The sequence below is a fragment of the Ornithodoros turicata genome, unplaced genomic scaffold (genome assembly GCF_037126465.1).
Source record: "Ornithodoros turicata isolate Travis unplaced genomic scaffold, ASM3712646v1 Chromosome39, whole genome shotgun sequence".
Classification (NCBI taxonomy): domain Eukaryota; kingdom Metazoa; phylum Arthropoda; class Arachnida; order Ixodida; family Argasidae; genus Ornithodoros; species Ornithodoros turicata.
In genome coordinates this window covers 930118-950318 of record NW_026999369.1, presented here as the reverse complement: position 1 = coordinate 950318, position 20201 = coordinate 930118, and the positions used below count along the sequence as shown (strand labels likewise).

Sequence of the window (20201 nt, the reverse complement as noted above, 5' to 3'; positions counted from 1 at the left end):
GGTCATACACTAGGTCTACCTCAAGAAAGTAACCCACAGGGGTATAATCTCGTATCTGAGCTATATCCAAGTTAACAATTTCCTCCTCAGTGAGCCACTCAAATCCTCCATAAGGCAATGGTCCTCTCATGACTGCTCCATACAGGCCATTTACATCAATGTAGTTAATTATTTTTTTTTCTTTTTCGGGATCAAACTGTTCTGTTCCTGGCACATTCGCAGTTGCTTTTCCCAGGGAGCACTGTGTGACACCTCCTCGTAAGCCATTCTCGATGAGCAGGTACGCGTTGGGGTCGTTAATTAGTTCTAGTTCTACCTGACTCATTTTTAGTGCACAAGACATGCTTAATCCTGGAAGGGATACAAAATAAAACGGTTCAATCTTGTGCACATCGAATGTCCACTTTCGAAAGTTCTGAAACACATCTGCTAAAAGCAGTGTGTCTGTCAGAAGGTATAAGTCCGAATACTCTCCAAGACTCTTGAGCCGAAATTTTTCATACACATTCTGCGCGTGGTTGTAGTCTTGTTCACTTACTTCGGTTCCATTCAAAATGTTAAAGAACTTATCTCGAGGTGGTAGCGAAGGCTTATCATAGGCTTCAAAACTGGTGACAAAGTTATAACAGAAGACCCCCTTACGAACAACCAGCTGAAAGTGCTCCTCATTTGGAAAAAACTGGCGAAGGCATTGAAAGTTGGATTCACCTTTATCACGTAGATTTTTCACCAGTGTTTCAAGGCTTGCGTTCAGAAAACTCAAACTGTCCAAGAATCGATAAGAGCCGATGTCAATTGCTTTAAATTTTTGACAGCTGGTGGCAATCACGTTGATGTCTGACTTCTTAAGCAGATGTAAATGAGACAGGAGAAAACTCATGTCATAGTTAGCATTATGTGCAATGATTGGAATCTTGGGTGGCACTCTCAGTTTCAGGTTACACGTCTGACATAGTGTTTGTCGAAATTCTACGCTTACATGGTCATGGTCTCGAACTTTTTGTCTTTTAGCAAAGGATTCTTTGCAGATATTACAATGAGTGGCTGCTGTATGTTGACGCTCATTCTCTTCGGTCATTTCTAGAGGTGCAAAAGCATGTATCCATCCTAAAATTTCGTCATGCAATTTCCGCAGCAGCTCCATAAATACTGTGACACAATTAGGACCACGGAAAAGATGCTTTTGCAACACGTGTGAGTCGGATGCACGTATAACCAAAAGGCAAAATGAGGAAGGACAGTGATCCTCATACACGTTTGTTTCCCCCAAACAAGGTGACAAAACACTTTCAAAATCATATACACAGTTGAAAGGGACTTCCGACATGAGATGTTCCCCGGCAAATGCTACCGTCTCTCCCTTCTTAGGGTAAATTGTCTTAGCAACCTTCTGATGCAAACACATCTTTAAATGATCACTGAGGATTCTGTCTGATGAGAAGCCCATCATACACCTCTTGCAATGGAACCGTCCGCTAGGTTGAAATAATTCATTAAAATTTGTGATAAGCAGAAAATGAGAGTCGATTAGCAACAGATCCACATGTTTCTCACGCTCGTCATCGACAACCTTGATGGGGTACAGAGATTTGTCTTCCCTTTCGTAGGCGTACACATTGATACTGATACCATTATTTTTTTCAAATGCTTCAACCTCTTTTGGGAAAGCTACCGGGAATGTTTTCGGAAAAACATACTCCGAAATATATGGTCTGTATGAAGATGCCCTATGCCTGCGATAACCAGTAGCAGGATGCAGTGCAGCTATTACAGAGAAGGCAAAACACATGTTCTGCTCATCTTCATGCAAACCAAAGTCCACACACAACAGAGAACGAAACTTATGCTTCAATTCTCGCGGTAACTCAAACTGGGCACATCCAATCAGTTGAGGCATCAAACGTCCAATGTTCATGATACAGGCATGAATGCGAAAGAGAAAAAAACCTGAACCTTCTACTTCGAGGTTTTCCAAATTTTGTGCTATTTCAGCAGTCACTTGAGTGATAGAAGGTTCTATATCTGCCTCTGACCATACTGTCACTACTTTGGAAGGCACGAAACTAATTTCGAGCTGTAACTTATCATCTGGCGTGTGACGACCAAGTTCCACTTTAAGCAATACAAAATAGCGCAGTGGGAAACCAAAGTGTCGTAAGACATCAGCAATGTACTGTCTGTACTCGTGAAAAAAGGTTGTAACATCATGTCCGCTAAAGTCCCTGTCGTGTAAATGTAGCTCGAACTGATTAGTATAGTTTCGCAGTGTGCACAAAGTCTCACAAAAAGGAATGCAGGGGGCTTGAAGATTGTGAACATTTGCTAAGTGAATCTGAAGACCTAATGCTGTTGCATAATACTGCCGTTCGTGCTGGGAGCATAAGTGACACATCACCATATCTCATTACTTTCTCTTCGAATTGGTGAAGATAATATCTGGCAAAATGACTTTTTTAACATCTTTGGTAAACCGTTCTTTCTTCTCCATTTTGAGATTTGGAAGCAGTCGCATTTCCTCTAGCTCTTCCTCCGACAATTTTTTGAAGCGTCCAGGTAGATACACTTTCACTGGCTTGTCGTTTTCCATGCGGAGCTCCACGTATACTGCCTCGCCATACATAGTGTCAATTTTCTGAATGTCCAGCACTTCGAACTTTTCGTTTTTGGGTATGTTGCTCATTTTCTGAATTTCACCGTCACCACATTTTTTCAGTTTATCCAACTTTTCCATGACGGATGACATAGCTTACTTGTGTTGTGGAGGCTTCGCTGTTATGATGACAATTTGCTTTCTCCTCTTGCTGTATAGAATGAACTGAAAGAGAAGAATAGATTTGTAAACTCTTACATCTTCCACAGGAATATGTAACACACCTCCTCAGTCTGACGTTCTGAATGAAGAACCACTCTCTATGTCCGCTCTTATATAGCGATTGCATGCAGCTCTCTAACATGTGTGCACAGCCTTGAACGTCTACATCCTTGCAACGTTATACGTGAAGACATGTTTCAGTGTGTCCTATCTAACTTCATTGGTCAGGTAACTAACATACCTGCGTGCAGAACCTCGAATGTCTACAACCTTGAACGTGCGTACTTCGACTTTGAGCAAGCTTAGAGCACAGACTTGTCTTTGCTTTTTGTTGTAACCTTCCATTATAGAATGCTCCTGGTCTGATAACTAACACGGCTGTGCGCAACCTTGAATGTCTACAACCTTGAATGTCTGTATTTCAGTTTAGCCAATCTGAGAGTGATGTACAGGCTCGTCTTTGCTGTAACCTTCCTTTATGTAATGTTGTGATTTCATAGCATGCTTCATTCGTTTGCAAAAGATGGCTGAGGTTGGACCTTATAGGTTTACCACTCCGGTCTCAATGACCATATCAGGTCAAAGCCAGAGTGGAAAGACGACACTTGTTACACGTCTAATTAAACATAGAGCTGCTGTCTTCGACAAACCATTTGATCATATATTGTACATATACTTGTACAAACAACCAATCTTCGATAATTTTCCAGAGGTAACCTTCAGTCAGGATATTCCTACTAATCTTGATACTGTAAGAAATTCTTTAATTATATTTGATGATTGCTTAGCCGACAAACAAAGGCTCAAAGAAATCTGCAATTTTTATGTAGCTGGCTGTCACCACCTCAACTGTTCAGCTATTTTCATAACACAATATTTATTTATTAATGATCCTCTGTATAGATGCATTCAGTTTAACAGCAGTGCCTTAATTTTATGTCGTTCCGCCTGCACTGCGGACCAAATGCAAATACTTTCACGACAACTGTTTGGTAGAAAGAAAAGTGAACTACTGCCAAGTATATATAAAGATGCTTGCAAGAAACCATATTCATACCTTGTAATTGACCTATCCCAAAACTGTTCAGACCAATTTAGAGTGTGGACTAATATATTTCCAGACGACCAGCGACAAATAGTATATAAAACATGAAACGTGTCAAGAAGAATATTCATTTTCTTCAGTTGCTTGCTGATGCAAAGTTGCCGGAGCAACGTTATTTTCTCCTGGAACATGCTACGAGAGAGCAACTAACTGCTATTCGAGAGATTTGTATGAATCTTTGTAAAGGAAACATTAAGGTAGCTCCAAGAGTGAGAAATCAGTTGCAACCTTATGCAACACCTATCCGCTTTTTGGCAAAACGAGACACTACAGGAGTGAAGAAAGTTCGAAAGGTATTGCAACAATCTGGTGGTTTTCTACAGTTCCTTTTGCCACCTTTGCTGGGTCTCCTCTCGACTTTAGGTGGAAGGGCGATAGCAAAAGCAATCGGAGTGTAGTCGATGCAGAAATACGAGCTTGTGCCTTACCGGGAAACCCCCATCCCACAGATATTGAAGAAAAATGAACCAGACGATATCAAAGCAAAAGAGATAATCCAATATCTTCACTCCTTGCTACATCCCACTGTGAGTGAGAGCACACCTACACTGGGTTCAACAACAGCGAGAGAAGAGGAAACACAGGACCGAGGAAAAAAGTAATACTGTCGTTGATTTCATGAGCAGTGGCTATAAAATCAGATCAGAAAACCTATTACGTCTTCTGGAACCAACGATCTCATGGGATAGGAAAACATTTCAGATAATTGTCGACGGTGAGCGAGTAGACAATACTAATATAATTGACCTCGTATACTATCTCGTGACGAAAGCAAGAAATGTTCAAAGACCACCCTATTTTGATCAGATTTTGCCGCTATTGGTCAAGCTAAACTTACCAGCACTTATTGTGCACCCATCTCGTCTTCAAAAACATACAGCAGAGAAAACTCTGGCCACTCCTTCACCTCATTCCGTAAGTGAAGCTTCCACACCTCGACGTGCGTCACCACCGCTCACACGAGCCGCGAAGCGCGCACGACAGCTCACATGGACACCGTACTGAACTCCGAGGAGAGAGGCTACTTCGAAGAAGAAAAAATACTGTCACACTTCCCTCCAAGACATCATAAAAAGGTATTAGCTATGCTTCAGCTGATGACAACGGTTCTGGCTTACGACGAGTACGGAAGAGTTATCTGTCACGGAAAGGTGGTGCCACACTCATCTATTGTTGAGCTTTTGAAGTACGAACTTCACAACAGGCAACCTCCCTGGATGAGAGGAGGCGTTTCAGCTACAATCAACGCTTATCTATCACTCGATGCTCTTAGAGTTTGCAGTAGGAAGAAGTACTAATGGCAGCCTACTATGACCCGCAACATGTCGGCAGCTTTGGTGGAGTGCAGAGACTTGCTCGAGCCATTGGCGAAAAGAAGAACAAAGTCACTAAATTTCTGGAGACAAGTGATGTGTACAATTTGCATAAGGAATACAAGCGACCCACGAAGTTTCGAAAAAACCATTGCACTTGGACTTCGCGAACTATTCCAGGCTGACCTAAAGGATTTGCAAAGTCTAAAGAACCAGAACGATAGTTTTCGCTATTTGCTCTTTTGTATAGATGCTTTCTCTCGGCTTCTTGCCATTGTACCTATTCGTAATAAACAATCTCCCGAGGTTATTCGAGCTTTTAAACTTGCCTTTAAAAGAATTGGGACACCCAAGCTTTTGCACACAGATCGTGGAACAGAATTTACAAACAAGGTGGTACAACAGTTTCTGAAAGCAAGGGGGATCCGGCTCATCCACACAAATTCACCTATGAAGGCTTCAATCTGTGAGCGATCTCAGCGAACAATTGTGACCACACTGTACCGTATCTTCACATTCCAGGGTCACAAGCGATATGTGAACATTTTACCTCAAGTAGTGAAAGCTTACAACAATCGCGTACACAGATCGCTTTCTGCCAGAGCCAGTGGACGTAAAGAAAGAAAACGAGCACATTTTCCGAGAGAGACTGTACCCCAGCCCGGTTGGACCACCAAAAAAGCCGTGCTACAGTGTTGGAGACGTAGTGAGAATTGCAAAATACAGACATCAGCTAATAAAACGTTATTTAGGGTCATTTACGTCAGAACTCTTCGTGGTGAGAGCGATCAAGTTAGGGTATCGTAACACGTACCTATTACGTGATCTTAAAAATGAAGACATCATTGGTGGGTTTTATGAGAGTGAAATTGTACGAGTGAGAGAGGTTCCAAAAGTAGAGAAGATCATAAAACGACGAGTTAGAAATGGGAAGCTTCAGTACTTGGTTCAGTTCACTGGCAGTCTGGACAAGAAGTGGATCGCAGAAAATTACCTTGGTTTGTAATGACCAGTCAAGACAAGTCAGCCGCCGATGACACAACATGGCCTGAGGTTGATCCTCGGCTTGATGGCGCATGGTCGTCATCATCAGACGCAGATGAAGAGCAGCCTGTGCTAGGTAGAGATGTGTGTGGCAGATGGAGAAGAGGTTACACACACGAATTTCGGATGCAGCCTGTGTGTCGTCTCAAACACGTCTCCTACAAGAGATATTGGAATGTGGGTTAACACAAGTAGGCAAAACTTCGCTCGTGGAAGCTTTTAAAATTGTGACGGATATGGTGTTGTTTCAAGCGTTGCCAGATCAACCTCCTGACAGGGTTACTTGGAAAACTGCAAAAACAATGTATGCCAGAGTTCACACCGCCTGTACGTTTGCCTCGGAATCACCTTTCGCCTTACTTGCTGAATGGTCACGTCACGTGGACGAAATTTTGACATATGCTGACGAGGTTGACGCTATGCATCTTGCTGCCGAGAGTCTATGTTTCATGGAACAAGCCGAGTCTGAAGGTTGGCACTACTTAACAGGCTACATCAGCAAGCTAACACTTGACCTCTTCAAACATCGACTGGTGCACAATGGAGCATAAAAAAATGATCACCGCTCGTGTATCAGGGAAATAAAAATGTACATTTGTACTAAGCCCTCTCATTTCATTGTGAGTGAACAGACATGGATAGATGTTTGTGTGTTCTCTTCTCCGTTGTGTGGCACACGTTTTTGCTTGTTGTGGTGATCATCGAGCTAACGAAGCTTCCATCCTCTTCCCTTCAGCTTCATCAGGGCAATTGCAGCAAAGAAGCTGAACTGGAAAAATATGTTTATGTACATTCGTGCCCTTCTGACTTGCTTGTGGTACGCATTTGGAGTGAAAACGGTAAACCGAAGCGTTCTGGTGTTACCCTAACACGAAATGAAACACGCCAGCTGCAAAAATGCTTAGAGACAGCCAATCTTACAAGGACCTATTACGATAACGAATGCTCAGATGTATGCTGTTTGTGCTTAGAACGTGAGTTAAAACTTCGCCGCTGCCCAGGCAACATTTACTCTCTTGGCAGAACAATTGGTCGACATCACTCTGGCTATGGAATCTCACTATCTAAAAGGGCTGTGATTTCACTGTCCTTGTATCTAAATAAAAAAAAAGTAACTGTTTGCAAACGTTTTCACTTCCTGTGATGGACTAGGAAAGCATTCCTTAAATCACAAAGACCTGCATGTCGCCACTGAAAGCGGGAGGCATGAAACCTTGTCGTTCCTTATATTTGCATTTCCATAAATGACTTGCATGTTCATAGAAAAGCATTATATATATATGTATTGCAAAAGAGGAGGGCAAATCCATGTACTTACCACAGTCTGTCTTTCCAGTCAAACACTCTCACGAAGAAAAAAATCTTCATCTGGAGTCCCGAGTGGATTAACTTGAAAAAAAAAGTTTTTCCACCTCTTCTCCATTGTATAGCACACATTTTTGCCTTGTTGTCAAGGAAGATCTCAAACTCTTCCCTTCAACCTCCTCGGAGTAGTTACAGCAAAAGAAGGAAGATGAACTGGAAAATATGTTTTATGTCAAACCAAAATCAAACGATTAAAAAAAAACACCGTTTCGCTAAGTTTAAATGCAAAGAAACATGCAGTAGCAAGACTGAACATTTCCTAAAGTAGGCTTTCCCCCAATGCACGTAGGAGTTGGGTGAAGACTAGCTACATCTCACAAATGAAGGTAGACACATTCCTTTCTTTCTGACCTGTTTGTCATTGACGTGCAGGTGAAGTGTTCTGTTGTTACCCGAACATGAAATGAAAGAGAGAAGCTAAAAAATGCTTAGAAGAAGTCGATCTTACAAGCCCAAAATGTGAGATGGCCCTTCAACCTCGTCGGAGTAGTTACAACAAAGACGATGAACTGGAAAATATGTTTTATGAAGAACCAAAGTCAAACAATTAAAAAAAACACCGTTCCGCTGAACTGAAATGCAAAGAAACAAGCAATCCAGCAAGACTGAGCATTTCCTAACGTTGACTTCCCGCAACGCACGTAGAAGTTAGGTGAAGCCGACTTGTAAATTAGCAATGTCCTCCAAAACATACAACGCAATGCAATGTCGTAAATAAAAAATAATGTTTTACTGTTTGCAATCGTTCATTTTTCATTTCATCTACTGCGACGATCTAAGAAGGTGCACTTTAAAATCACAAAGATTTGCATGTCGGCAGTGGGAAGGAATGAACCTCTTTTCTTTTTTTCTTTCACGTACATGCATTCCATAAATGGCTGTGACCTTGCGCGCTCACAGGGGAAGAACTTATAACAAGAGCAAAGAAAAAAGCATGTACTCACCTTAGTCTGCTTTTCCAGTCAAACACCCGCACGGAAAAACCTGAGCTGGAATGTCAAGTGAATCCACCTGAAAACAATCAAGTGGCATTCACTTGGCATTCCAGCTCAGTCTGGAAAGCGTTGCGGACGAACCGTCTTATATAGAAGTCGCTTCGTTTGCCTATGAGACTGCAGCGTCGACCGTCTCGCCCCAAAGACGTGATGAGGAAAGTGATATTATCGTTTATCCTTGAGAGGTAATTACGGCTTTACCCGGGCTGGCTCGCTCTGTTCAGAAATCAAAGCAGTCAGCATGGAGGTAGCTTCTTCTTCTTCCACCACTAGGAACAGTGGCCACCAGCCACACAGGGCGATTGGCCAGGGTTTGGTGCGGAGTAATCTCTAGAGGCTCATGAGACCCACGGTGACATGTTAGTAGAAGGAAGCCATAGCAGAGGGGAGGGAGGAAGCGGGAGGTACAAGATGTTTCAGAAGCGGCCGCAGATGGTCAGAAAGACGGCGGCTCTCGACGCTATTTCAAACCGCCATTTTTCGGTGTGGGAGGCTCCAAATGACAGGATGGCGTCCAGGGAGAGGGGAACCCCTCCCCCCCTGGAGGTAGCTGTCATTAGTATACTGCGTCTTTTCTTCTTCTTCTTTTTCCTGCGGCGCAACATGTATCGCATAGTAATTATTTTTCCTGTCTTCGAGTTGCAAAGGCGACACCGGCTAGAGTAAAAAGGTACGACCTTTATCCAACGAGTTGTCTTATATGCAAATGCGTGCTATTGCAATAACATCGTGTATCTTCGAGCGTTTATTCGACTTGCTCGCGTGCTCATGCAAATCAGGAGAAGAGATATCACAGTCTGAGTGGAAACAGCGTGACCTTCAGCCATCCCGTCGTCTAATATGCAAAGCGTCGCTAACACAACAACATCTTAATGGAATACGGAAAAAGTGATCTTATCATTTCTCGAGAGTTAATCCGTGTCGTACACAAAAACGGATTAATGGGGAGAGGTAGCCTGGTCGACTGCAAGTACAAGCATGTTTAATGAAATCTCTACAATGAATATCATGATGTTCCCCCATGATGCGTCGGATCTCGAATTTCGAAGCGGTAAGCCTTTTGTCGGTTACACGCCCTTAGCACCCTGTCCATAATCACTTCTCAATACTAGCTATGCCATATCCTTGCAATTCGCAACGATGTTGTGGCGGGGGCCGGTGCATTTTTTCTTTTTTCGATCGGTTGTCGAAGGTCAGAGCTGTAGGCTCTAGCTGTTTTTGTTTTTTTTTCGGTTACGCTCTTAGCGCTCTGAAGTTTAAGTATATACTGTCTCCTCGCACTTCGGAAGGAGACGACTGGCTCATCAACCATTTCCATTAGGCAGACGATAGCGAGGTGTCCTACTTGTCGACTTTAAAACGTAATAAGAAAAAAAAATATTTGAACAATGTTGTGCCATGTATGAATCGAGCTATCGTTTTATCCTTGCAGGGATCCAATAAACAAAATACAGAAGCCGACACTGAAGATTTTTGTTTAAGTTTAATTTGTACAAGCTTTCGCGTGGAGGTCCACGCTTCCTCTGTATTTTGTTTATGAGATCTACAGGACTTGACTCCCCTCTTCGTATACGCTTTTGCAGGGTCGAGTAAGAATTGTGCAACTATCCATAAAGAATTAATCTTCGTAATCTTACTATTATTTCTTTTTTTACTAAGATCCTTAGATGGATGAACGGTTATGGCACATTTCTGATTTCATGACTAAGCTAATTATTCATTGTTAACGTAGTTTGTTTAAAACAAGAGGTATATCATTCTGATGGAACTACACAATTAAGATGACATTCAGTGAGTGCATCCTACAGGCAAGCAAAGGGGTTGGTGCCCCCACGTGGTCAGCCACAACTGGTCAGGTTTAAAATCTGCGAGAGGGTGGAGGTAAACTTATTAAGAAGTATAACGACAGCTTCGTGGGCTGGTTCAACCTTCGTGAGATGATGGGGTGCTGCTGTAGTGGGACTGAGGGGTAGTTCAGTCATGATTAAAATACGATCTTGCAACTGTGCTTTTTATGTAGTTCCTTCTAATCTACAGTAGGCATGCAACCTAATTATAATAAGAAGCGCGTGTTGCGCGTGCGAGGGACTTGCTGGAGGCTGGCTTACGATATGGGGGCTGGTGCCCACGTGGTTAATTCCTCAGATGACACAGTGAGGTCGGTATCACTCTGACGTGGTTTACTCCAACACAGTAGGGCGTGCACCTAATCATAATATTAAGAAAGGCATGTTGCAGGGATGGCTTACCAGATGGAGTCGTGAAAGTGGGCTGGTGCCCACGTGGTTAATTCCTCAGATGATACAGTGAGGTCGGTATCTGTGGGCTGGCGCTCACGTGGTTTAGCCCTAATTAACATTCGCAAGAGCGGGATGGGGCGGGGACGGGGGCGGTCTTGTTTGTTGATGCTAAATACGCTAGCTAGCGTATCTAGCAATTGTTTTGCTAGATAGGCACTGCTAGATACACTAGCTTTTCTGACTACTCAACCGATATGAACACTGCCATCTTTCTTTCAGAGCACACCAGAAGCTGCAGCTCATCCTGGCATCCGGTCATCGCATCGCGCTGCACTGGATCCCATCCCACAAAGGCATCCCCGGCAACGAGATGGCGGACTCCCTGAGCAAGCAGGCCACCACCAAGACCCTGGTCCGCCAGGCACCATCTACCACCAGCCAGGCTAAGAAGAGGATCGCCCTCCACGTGCGCAGCTTCCACCCGGACAAGCCCACGGCGGATGGGACAGCACCCCCACCCTGCATGACGGCCGGCCTAATCAGGGACGAGGCATCGCTGCTGCTATGGCTCCGTGCGTCGTGCGCCTTCACCCCGGCGTACGGCTTCACGATCGGCCTGGTCGACGACCCACGCTGCGGAACCTGCGGTGTCCAGGAGAGTGTTGCTCACCTAATCACCCGCTGCAGAGATACTGCTTCTCAGAGAGATCTTCTTTTCCAGAACCTGTCCAGCGCCGGCATCTCCGACCACAGCCTGGTTAACCTGGCCCGCGACACCATCGCCGACGCATCCAGAGGGAGCTGCTGCAGTTCCTGAGCTCTACCGGCCTGGACACCCGCCTGTAGCTGCCTCCTCCGGACCTCCTCCGCCTGACGCTGCCTAGGGCAGCGTAGGACCCCAGGACCTGCCAGGACACCAGAAGCCACCCCTTACCTGACCCCAGGACTTCTCCAGCTGCCGCCACCTTCCTGACCCGCCTTACGTCACCCACGGAATTGCCTGTACATCAAAGCCACCCCTGACCTGACCCCTAGACGACTTCTCCTCCTGCCGCCGCCATCCTGCACCGCCCTACGTCACACACGGCGTCGTTCGACCCCTTTGCACCTGCCAGACACCAATTCCACCCCTGACATGACCCCTGGACCACCTCGCCACCTGCCGCTGCCACCTTGCACCGCCCTACGTCGTCGCACGACCCCATGGACCTTGCCAGACACCAAAAGCCACCCCTGGACCACTTCGCACACCTGCCGCCGCCACCTTGCGCCCTCTACGTCACCCACAGCGTCGCATGACCCCTTGCACTTGCCAGGACACCACAGCCACCCCTGATCTGACCCCAGGACCACTTCTGCAACTGCCGCCGCCTCCCCCCATCGCCTTACGTCACCCTCAGCATCGCACGACCCCTATGGACTTCCCAGGACACAACAGCCACCCCAGGTCCCCCGCCGCCGCCATCCTGCACCACCCTGCGTCGTCCACGGCGTTGCACAATTCCCACGGACCTGCCCCGAACCCGAGAACCTGCCTGACCTAAAAGACCTCCCCAGCAACCTTGGACTTTCCCACCCCGACCGCCCCTTTCCCAGCGGGAGAAACTTGCCGTCGGTGTTGACAGGCAGACCTCTCCCGTCTTCCTCTACGCCACTCCACTCCACTCCACGGAGTATATGAATTGTTGCAGCTTCAGATGCTTTTTCGTAACGCGTAAGCTATATAACGCTAGTTGGATGATACAGATAACGCTTTCGGAGCAGATTGTTGCAGCTTCAGATGCGTTTTCGTAATACTCCAATTTTTTAACGATCCCGACGCACAGAAAAAAGTACTGCGATGCAGACACGTTGGGACCGTCTACGACACAGTGGCTTAGTCGGTACTCGGTAGCCACTAAGGCGAGTCTGCGCCTGTGTCGTATTTTGGAGCACATTGTTGCAGCTGCACATGCTTTGTCGTAACGTGTAAGCTATATAACGCGAGTTGAATGCTCCAGATAACGCTTTTGGAGTATATAGATTGTTGCAGCTTCAGATGCTTTTTCGTAACGCGTAAGCTATATAAAGCTATATAAAGCTGCAACAATCTATATACTTAGCGCTATCTGCAGCATTCAACTCGCGTTATATAGCTTACGCGTTACGAAAAACCATGTGAAGCTGCAACAATGTGCTCCAAAATACGACACAGGCGCCGACTCGCCTTAGTGGCTACTGAGTACCGACTAAGCCACTGTGTCGTAGACGATCCCAACGTGTCTGCATCGCAGTACTTTTTTCTCTGCGTCGGGATCGTTAAAGAAAATTGGAGTGTTGGAGCATTACGAAAACGCATCTGAAGGTGGAACAATCTGGTCCGAAAGCGTTATCTGTATCATCCAACTCGCGTTATATAGCTTACGCGTTACGAAAAAGCATGTGAAGCTGCAACAATGTGCTCCAAAATACGACACAGGCGCCGACTCGCCTTAGTGGCTACTGAGTACCGACTAAGCCACTGTGTCGTAGACTGTCCCAACGTGTCTGCATCGCAGTACTTTTTTCTCTGCGTCGGGATCGTTAAAAAAAATTGGAGCATTACGAAAACGCATCTGAAGCTGCAACAATCTGCTCCGAAAGCGTTATCTGTATCATCCAACAAGCGTTATATAGCATACGCGTTACGAAAAAGCATCTGAAGCTGCAACAATCTATATACTCCAAAAGCGTTATCTGCATCATTCAACTCGCGTTATATAGCTTACGCGTTACGAAAAAGCATGTGAAGCTGCACAAGTGCTCCAAAATACGACACAGGCGCCGACTCGCCTTAGTGGCTACCGAGTACCGACTAAGCCACTGTGTCGTAGACGGTCCCAACGTGTCTGCATCGCAGTACTTTTTTCTCTGCGTCGGGATCGTTAAAAAAAATTGGAGCATTACGAAAACGCATCTGAAGCTGCAACAATCTGCTCCGAAAGCGTTATCTGTATCATCCAACTAGCGTTATATAGCTTACGCGTTACGAAAAAGCATCTGAAGCTGCAACAATCTATGTACTCCAAAAGCGTTATCTGCAGCATTCAACTCGCGTTATATAGCTTACGCGTTACGAAAAAGGAAAAAGCATGTGAAGCTGCAACAATGTGCTCCAAAATACGACACAGGCGCCGACTCGCCTTAGTGGCTACTGAGTACCGACTAAGCCACTGTGTCGTCGACGGTCCCAACGTGTCTGCATCGCAGTACTTTTTTCTCTTTGTCGGGATCGTTAAAAAAAATTGGAGCATTACGAAAACGCATCTGAAGCTGCAACAATCTGCTCCGAAAGCGTTATCTGTATCATCCAACTAGCGTTATATAGCTTACGCGTTACGAAAACGCATCTGAAGCTGCACAAAGATAGGTGGTGGAAGGAACATCTTGCCGTGAAGGAATGTCTGTGAAATTTACCATACAGAAAGATTAGAGGAACAGAAGAAACCATCAAGCAAGAATAAGAATTAAATGTTCCATGTTCTGTTCCATGAAAGGCTCAGTTCACTCACCAAGAATGCTGTCGGGAACTGTCAACTCCACTTTGGAAGATTTCGTGGGCGGCCTTTGCAGAAGGAACATCTTGCCGTAAAGGAACATCTGTGAAAATTAGCATACAGAAAAATTAGAGGAATAGAAGAAACCAAGAAGCAAGAATAAGAATGAAATGTTCCATGTTCCATGTTCTGTTCCATGAAAGGCTCAGTTCGCTGACCAAGAATGCTGTCGGGAACTGTCAACTCTACTTGGGTGGAAGATTTCCTGGGCAATATCGTAGGAGGTCCTTGCAGAAGGAACATCTGTGAAAATTACCATACAGCAAGATTAGAGGAATAGAAGAAACCTAGAAGCAAGAATAAGAATGAAATGTTCCATGTTCCATGTTCTGTTCCATGAAAGGCTCGTTCAGTCGCCAGGAATGCTGTCGGGAACTGTCAACGGAAATGCGAGCCAGACTTAAAAAAGCCCTCCTTCTTATCGTCTTTGGTGATCTTGAGCCTGAGTCTAGCGCCGCCATTTTACGCGGGCGTTGGTGATAAGGCTGCAACACGTCCATTGTCCAACACTATGTCCATTCTTTGGGGGGAAATAGGACGTTATGAACGCTGTAGCTCCGAAGCTATTTCATTTTAGTGCAATGAGGGATAGAAGAATGCGCAGATGGCGCAGCGTGTTGGCATACTATGTGCGCTTACAGCGCGGAGAAAACACAAAAAAGAAGAGGAAAGAGGCGTAGAGGCAGGCAAGAGGGTGGACGACATGCATGAAGAACGAAACCTGAACGTGGGTTCTACGTGGGTTTCTTTCAGTGTTCTCCCTGAAAAATAGTTTTAAAACCACTCAATTGTAAAAAGTGCCGCCAGAAAAACTGCTGGAAATTTCCAACACAATCCGGGCGCACTTGTGCCGAGTAAACGAGGGCAAAATATCAACAAAACATATGCGTCTTTGAGGTAGACCAAACAAAAAGCTATTCCACCTTTTATTTGTATGGGGAACAACGCATTGAACAATATCAAACTGGTTTAACCAATGAGCGTCTCTTTTCGCCACCCGCTTACGACGTCGTGTCGTTCGTCGCCAAGTGAAAGCTGGCCCTTATCCAATAGACCTCTCCCTGTTTGTAAACAAATGACGTCATAGTGCTCGAGAGCGCGACTAATTTGGTAGAGTTGATATACGTTCGAAGTTAGGAACTTACAAGGTCGCGCCCGAAAGCCACGCGCGGTCTTGGGGGAATTAATATGGTCCCTGAAAGAGACGCGACCTTCGCTCCTGCGTTTCTTTCAATCAGCGGCAGCGAACGAGTGCCCATTCGTGGAACCCAGTCCTCCCCTTCCCAGTTGTTTCGGTTTCGGTCTGTCTACCAACGTCATGATGACGTTTCTCGGGTAGAGGTCTATATAGAGGGTCGGGGAGGGGTTAATATTGTTGCTCGACGAATGGGAGATTATTTCGCACCAGGCGTCGCGCCGTGTGTTTTCACCGTAGGGTGACTCAATACAAGCTTCCTCTGCAGGGGGAGCTACCATATTCTGGCACCCTATTTCCCCGTAGCTTCAGTCGTGATTATAAACTGTTCAGGGTTTTCTGTCGCACGTAAAATTTGCAATGCGGGCGCTTCTTTCGGAATAAGCTTTCAAATACCGCTGACAATATTAACAGCCTGCCTGCTGCAGAGTACAGTCTCTCCAGAGTCCAGAGCGCTGCCGTTCTACTTGTGGCGGCACGTGGATGACTATGAAGACATGGCTGTGCTGCCGCGTGCCACTGCCCCTTGCAGCCAGTTCTACCAGCACCGTCCTAGCGTGAGGCCACGATCATCTGCCCGCTGGGACATTCCATCATCGCCGGTCAGGACTCATGTAGAGGAACACCACTTCCTCTACATACTCAACGGTATCACTCCTTTTCCGGAGCGTGGCGCTTTTGATGCACTCTCACGCTCCAGCTTGCAGGTCGGAGTGCGTAAGTGTTGTTCTGGACCCGTGACGTACGGGGGAAGGGGACGTCGGAAAACCAATGATACGCCTCGGAAACTTCGCTGGGGAGTGTATCGCGCTCGTGGCCCTGAAAGACCGTTTAGTAGAGGCACCGGAGTACGAGGGAGAGAGTACACCGAGCGCGTTGGATAGAGCTGCTACTTAACCTTCCCATCGACATTCTACGTCTTCTTCCTGGAGCGTGGCCTATATGATGGTATATGATACGCGGGGCCACGCACCGGTTGGTTACTATGGCAACCTACTGGCGCACGCACTACAACGCAATAGTGTGATCCGGACTTGGTGTGAACCCTGGTGTGAACCGGGGTTTAATTTTCGCACTAAGTTAAATAGTGTCACATAAAAAAAAAGAAGAGAGATTGGGTACAAACTCCGCGGCATTTTAATTCTTTAGGAGTCATAGTAGGGTAGCATAGTCGGAGCTATCCATAAATATCCGCTAGCTGCTTTTCTCCGATTTTTCTGTTCTTTTTCCAAGTTCAAGCTGTGAGCAAAGGCAACAATACGGTGTGTAAATAGGTAGTATATAATTTCAGTGCTCTCCACATTGTCATGATTGCTTTTGAAGAACAACGTATTCTTCTCTAATCATTTTTCGCATTTCCGGCACCCGATCTGGAAAGGCAGTTTACTCTATTTGTATTGCTGTGTCAAGTGGATCTTTCAGTAATGAATTCTTCACACACCTTCGACTCCGCAATGACTACTACACCGCTATGCTGTTTTGCGTAATTTTTATTGTATGGTATTTTAGGCGGAGGGTAATTTAAGGTACGTAATTACCGTTATTTTTGTATTTTTCTTGTTTTCATTATATTGTAATGTATTATTATAGGTATTGCTTTGTAAAATCATTATTATTTTATTATTATTTATTGTATTATTTTATGTGCATAATTATTACTATGGTATTTTGTTATAATAAAGACGTGTTACTTTGTATTTCTGTATATCAGGGCATTTTAAGGCACGTAATTACCATCATTTCTTTTCCTGGTTGGCCCTCCATGGTGTGGTCTAAGGCGAATGTGTACCACGACTAGTTTTGAGTCCTGAGTCCCCTGATCCTAGGGAGCCTAGGCATCCTATTGGAAGACGCCGTTGTATTGGAAACTATTAGGGATGACGTAAGGGATGACAAGAGCATCTTTAAGGAAGAACACTAGCTCACATAACGGTTACGAGGGGCGTTCAAGTCAAACGGGGACTTTTCATTTTTCGCAAAAGTAAAACGAACTTACATGCGAGAAATTAGTTTTATTTTTCAACGTAATCTCCAGCTGGGCACTAATGCACTTGTCTCAGCGTTTCACGAGGGCTTGGGTGCCAGCAGCGTAGAAATCCTTACCGACGCGTAGCAGCCATGATCGGACCGCATTCTTGACCTCGTCGCCGCAGCTGAAGTGGCGGCCCCCAAGGAACGCCTTCAGTGGCCCGAAGAGATGGAAATCGCTGGAGGCGAGGTCTGGAGCGTAAGGGGGATGTGGCAGCAACTCCCTGCCAAGTTCCTGTAAGGCGCATGTCGTGAGATGCGCGGTATGCGGGCGTGCATTCTCCTGTAGGAGGAGGACTTCTTTAGTGATGAGGCCTGGCTTTCCGAAACTGGATGTGTTCATGAATGATAGTGTTCAACGTTCCCACAGAAAAGTCCGTCTTTTGAGCCAGTTCGAGACATGTTATCCGTCGGTCCTTGAGGATCAGGCGCTCCACAAGTTGGATGTTCGCAGGAACTCTGACACTGGGCTCTGAGCCGCCCCGGCCGGGATCGTCCTGCACTGATGTACGGCCGTCTCGGAACCGTTTGCACCACTCAAACGCTTTGCTGCGGCTAAGTTTATCGTGGCCATACTGAGCCTGAAGTCTTCTGTGAATTTCAGATGACCTTACGCCTTCATTCACGGGAAACTTCATGACAATTCGCTATTCGATGTGCGCGCTCACCTCGTTGTCGGTCATCTTGTCTAGCACGTGTCTTCTGTTTTGCACAAACTTTGGACCACTACGTGGTGAACGCGGAGGCCTGTCGCGTGTGAAAATTATGAAAAAGAAGTAGCGGGAGTCATTTGTACACTCAGGAGACAGAAAGTCCCGGTATGACTTGAACGCCCCTCGTACAAAGTCTCTTGACGTTTCGATGTCTGTACGGACGTCATCATGATGACGTCCGTGGAGACGTCGAAACGTCCAAAACCTTTGTTACTCTTTGTTATGTAAGCCAGTAATCTCCTTCTATTAAACATGACTCCTGGCTTCTGGTCTACTTTCAGAAGCATCTTACAATAGCAGCGTTTTCCTTTTTTTTTTGCTTGGATTACTCGAGAGCGGGTGGGTGGCCCCGAACGATTTGTCTGTTGGTATTTTCCTGGGCTCCCGAGCCTCCATATTATGGGGGGGGGGGGGTGAGTTGGTCAGTGGCGTACTCAGGGGGAAGATTTCGGGAGTTTAACCCTCGCCCCGAAATCTTACTGCCCGAATCTGGTAGTGCATTTTGGGTGCAACGAGGGTGAAGTCCTCCTCTCGCACGTAGGGTCCCCATAGAATACATCGCTAAATGCTTTTTCCGGCTACGCCACTGGAGTTGACTCACACGTGGCGAAGGGTTATATGCCGCGACGGCGCTATTGCTTTGGGACCCCCAAACACTTTTTGCTCTCCTGTGCTAAAAGTATTGCGGTTGCTCACTAAGAGGGCGCTTCTCTTCCGTACGCTCGCTCACTGTGGTGATAGAACGCTTCACAGGAGACCATCATGAGCGGAGAGAGAGACGTTTGTTTGACTTCGCACCCTAACCGTAGAATGCGTTCCACATTTTAAAAAAATATTCAGTGGCGATTTAGCTGTAAATGCGAGAGGAATCAGTTAGCGCCTTTTCCAGTCCATACTTGACTTTCGGGTGTCGACTTCCGGTCTAAACTCGACTTCTGGTTCTCCACTTCCGGTCTAACCCGACTTCCAGTCTACACTTGACTTTCGGGTACCCACTTCCGCTCTTAATCCCGCTTCCGGTCTAAACACGACTTCTGGTTCTCCATTTCTGGTCTAACCCGACTTCCAGTCTACACTTGACTTTCGGGTACCCACTTACGGTCTAAATCCGGCTTCCGGTCTAAACTCGACTTCTGGTTCTCCATTTTCGGTCTAACCCGACTTCCAGTCTACACTTGACGTTCGGGTACCAACTTACGGTCTAAATCCGGCTTCCGGTCTAAACTCGACTTCTGGTTCTCCACTTCCGGTCTAACCCGACTTCCAGTCTACACTTGACTTTCGGGTACCCACTTACGGTCTAAATCCGGCTTCCGGTCTAAACTCGACCTCTGGTTCTCCACTTCCGGTCTAAACTCGACCACTGGTTCTCCACTTCCGGTCTGAACTCGACTTCTGGTTCTCCACTTCCGGTCTAACCCGACTTCCAGTCTACACTTGACTTTCGGGTACGCACTTCCGGTCTAAATCCGGCTTCCGGTCTAAACTCGACTTCGGGCTCTCCATTTCCGGTCTAACCCGACTTCCAGTCTACACTTGACTTTTGGGTACCAACTTACGGTCTAAATCCGGCTTCCGGTCTAAACTCGACTTCTGGTTCTCCATTTTCGGTCTAACCCGACTTCCAGTCTACACTTGACTTTCGGGTACCCACTTACGGTCTAAATCCGGCTTCCGGTCTAAACTCGATTTCTGGTTCTCCACTTCCGGTCTAAACTCGACCTCTGGTTCTCCACTTCCGGTGTAAACTCGACTTCTGGTTCTCCACTTCCGGTCTAACCCGACTTCCAGTCTACACTTGACTTTTGGGTACCCA

General features: G+C 46.0%; 1 long non-coding RNA gene across 1 annotated transcript; it reads right to left on the bottom strand.

Moving 5' to 3' along the window:
* Positions 1-601: 601 nt before the first annotated feature.
* Positions 602-9600, bottom strand: LOC135374027 (uncharacterized). Its single transcript, XR_010416722.1, has 4 exons — positions 8584-9600; positions 7593-7792; positions 6225-6432; positions 602-2815 (listed from the first exon to the last, which is right to left on the bottom strand). It is a non-coding gene; the product is annotated as an uncharacterized LOC135374027 (long non-coding RNA).
* Positions 9601-20201: the final 10601 nt, after the last annotated feature.